The sequence below is a fragment of the Lycorma delicatula genome, chromosome 6 (assembly GCF_047948215.1).
Source record: "Lycorma delicatula isolate Av1 chromosome 6, ASM4794821v1, whole genome shotgun sequence".
Taxonomy (NCBI): domain Eukaryota; kingdom Metazoa; phylum Arthropoda; class Insecta; order Hemiptera; family Fulgoridae; genus Lycorma; species Lycorma delicatula.
The window spans coordinates 40,622,671-40,626,528 of record NC_134460.1 but is presented as its reverse complement, the minus strand read 5'-3'; the positions used below and the strand labels follow the sequence as shown (position 1 = coordinate 40,626,528).

The 3,858-nt window shown below is 36.3% G+C and overlaps 1 pseudogene; it reads right to left on the bottom strand.

Moving 5' to 3' along the window:
* Positions 1 to 1,097: 1,097 nt before the first annotated feature.
* On the bottom strand, positions 1,098 to 1,268 carry LOC142327146 (U2 spliceosomal RNA; annotated as a pseudogene).
* Between the last annotated feature and the right edge of the window lie 2,590 nt (positions 1,269 to 3,858).

Below are 3,858 nucleotides of genomic sequence, written 5' to 3'. Positions count from 1 at the left end.
TAAATGCTTAATAGAATCATTCTTCTCACAAATTTTTTTTTTTTTAAAGAAGTGATTTTAAATGGATATTTAAGAGGATAACACATAAATCATTTTTTTTTATTTTCCTTTTTGGATAAGGGAACTGTACTGTCCACTAACAAAGCTTCTAAAAAAAAGAAAGTGAGCTTACAGCCAAAATTATTGTACCAATAACTCACACAATTCTCTATCTGTTTATGAATATTACATAAAAGAATCGGAGAAATACTTACTAGCAAAAAAAGATTATTATTACGACTACATTAGAACACCACCACTACTACTACCACCGCTGCTGCTGCCGCTGCCACCGCCGCCGCCGCCGCCGCCGCTGCCGCTGCTAGTGCTACTTTCTGACAAACACAGCCAAGCTTTCGAGCTCACCTCCACTTTTTATTTTATACTAGTAATGGGAAGAATCGTGAACGAGTCGTTCCTTTTATTCTATTCTTTATACTGAACGAAAGAATCGAGAATCGGTTTGCGGGAGAAACCGATTCTGTTTACAATAATCTTTCTTAATGTGTCCAATAGGAGTTGAAAGCAGATGAATCGAAGACATTTAGTATGTATGTATAAATGCATCAGGCGAGGTGAACAGAAGTATGAAGAGAGATGAACAGCTAAACATTGGTGAACAAGAGAAAGAGAGCATGGGCATTAGAGTTTACTGTTCTGGTAGTGGTGAAAAGGAAAACAATCATTGAATCGGATGAACAATTATTTTTTACGAATCCTTTCTGAGAATCAAATCGAAATAATCGATTACTGAAAAAGAATCGTTTATCCCATCACTAATTTATACTATAAAATAATAATCAATTCGCATGATAAACTCGACAATTATGACATGAATAATGACAATTCGCTTGACATTTAACTCCGACAGCTGAAGTATCATTAATTTGTAATGAATAAATTTATGCTTTAATTAGATAAAGAAATATTTTCTCTTTTACCCCATTTTTCCTTATTTTTTCATTTTAATATCTACAAATTTTATTAGTTTCACATGATAATTTTTTTAAAGTAATTTATTGCTTTTTTTAATAGTTATTTATTTTCTAATGTATGCGTTGCAATCGGTTCAACTAGTAAACAATAAGCAACCCCCCCCCCCCCCCAACATCGTGACCCAGTGAAATGAGATATGTAAATATAAGGACCATTCCTGAGACGTGTGGTTAATTTAATCCTAATCATCAAAATACTACACTTTGATCTTAGCCAAGAGGCCGAGAAGCGATGAACATTGTTGTGAATGGACAGGAAATAATGGAGACAAGCTGCCTGAAATATCTGGGAATTCTCTTTCAGAGAAATTGTCCTTTTCTGAACATATTAATAGTATATGCAATAAAGCGGACAACATGATAAAAGGGTTAAATATGATCATGTCAACAAAGAAGGCTCCTAGAGCGTCCAAAAAAAAGGTGACAGCATCGGCAGTTGTATCATCTTTATGGTATGCAGTGCCTGTATGGTGGACTTCATTACGAATTAAGAAAAACAAAAATAGACTTGTGAGAACGCATAGGAGGCTGTTGCTGAGAGTGGTTTCCGCTTACAGAACAGTCTCCTATGAGGCACTTTGCGTTTTGGCAGCAGTACCTCCAATCGACTTAATGGCCCGTTACAGGGTAGAGATATCGCAAGGACTGGAAACTCAGGAGGCTAAGCATAGGCTGATAAATAGGTGGAAAGAAAGGTGGAGAGAGGTAGGACCTGCTAGCAGGACAAAACAGCTAATCCCTGACCTTGAGAGTTGGATCAATAGGAAACACGGGGAGGTGGACTTCTTTTTGTCGCAGTACTTTACGGGCCACGGTAATTTTAATTATTACCTTCACAGAGTTGGGAGAAGACAAACGCCGGCCTGTATGTACTGCGGCATTGAGGACGATGCAGACCATAGATAGGAATGCATCAAGGAATGCATCAGATGGATACAAAATAGACGGAACACAAATTTATCAACGATGAGACCTGAGGAGATTACGAGTAACATGCTACATAGTGAGGACAATTGGAAAAGAATTGAAGGAACAATCAGGAATATCTTAACAGTAAAAAACGAAGACGAGAGGAAACTGGGCTTCTGAGTGAATAGATTAGGGTAGGGTGGATAGCCCCAGTGGTGAGGGGCCCATGCTTAGGTGTGTCAGTTCCAAGGATCCACTGGGGACTCCGAGGGAGAATAGGTCTATACAAATGTATAAGACCCATCGATGCGTCACGACTTTCCAAAGTATGGTGTAGCGATACAGAAGGGCAAATGAGACTCAAAAGACCTGACCGGCGGGGCGACCTGCCTTGCCGGACATACAGCCGGTAGGTGGGGAGGCCCATTAGAGTATAACAGGCACTCCCCTGAGTGGCGTAATACCAACCAGTCGGACCGGCCCAAGGGAGCAGAGTCAAAAAAAAATACACATAATACCTCAAAAAATACATCAAAATACACATGTATTCATATATAAGCAACTAACTTTTACTAGGATTTGAACCTCAGACCTTTCGACTTCAAAAATTAGCTGTTAAACAACTAATTTGCGAGTTATTTACTAGACCATTTCGGTGGGAGATAATAGCTATTTGTAGTAACCTTTTTTCAGATTTCAGTGTATAATTAGAAGGTAATTTAATTCTGATGGACTGAATTTTTAAAAGTTAAATTTTTGTTTTGTGATTTACTAAAGTGTAATTTCCGTTCTAAGATAAAATTTTAAGTATTAAACTTTCTGTTTCGGTTATTAATTCAACTATAAACTTAAAGCGTTTGTGTTGGAATATGGAATAAAAATTTGTAGAATTATGAAAAATGTCACCTTAATCGGGATACGAACCTTCCGGTTGAATGGCTGATATTCAACCAATTCGCCACTTTTCTCGGTTCGTAATTTACCAACTCTTAACTTACTTCAATGAATTGTAAAATATAATTGGATTTTCAATCAGAAGATCATGGGATATTTTCGTTCAACCATTTTGGCTAGAAGATTTACATTAAGATTTACATCTGATAAGACAATTATTTTAGGATCGAAAAACACCGATGAGTAAATGTTTTTATTTCTTTATATAAACCTTTAACGTAAATAAAGTTTATACATGTAATCTGCAGTATATATAGCCCTGCTTTACAAAAAATAAAAGACTGAAATACACGATTAACTGGGATTGCCAATCGTTCAAGAGGAGATTCGATAGCAAACACAAAATGAGACTGAACAAACATGTGACTTGGATCGCAGTTAACCTCTGGATAGTACCGAGCGAGGATGTTAGGCGCCTAAAGCTACTGCATATATTAGATCTGTAAGTTATCCGAGATTTGAAGTGAATCAGCTACCCTAGGTTGTTATGCATCGTCAGAATTCTTCATTTAGTTTCGCCTCTTACTTTTGTTGATTCTTTGATTTATTTTTTTAATTAGTTGTTTTTTGTGTGATTAGTAGGACTAGTTTTTGATGTTTTCTTCATTTTTTGAACTTGAATGTTTTGAACTTTACCAGTGTTCTTTGGACTCATATTTTTATATTCCTATTTATGTTTATTATATACAATAAATTAAAAACAGCAGCAAAAAAAAAATATATTCATTTTTTTTTTTGTCTTCAGTGATTTGACTGGTTTGATGCAGCTCTCCAAGATTCCTTATCTAGTGCTAGTCGTTTCATTTCAGTATACCCTCTACATCCTACATCCCTAACAATTTGTTTTGCATATTCCAAATGTGGCCTGCCTACACAATTTTTTCCTTCTACTTGTCCTTCCAATATTAAAGCGACTATTCCAGGATGCCTTAGTATGTGGCCTATAAGTCTGTCTCTTCTT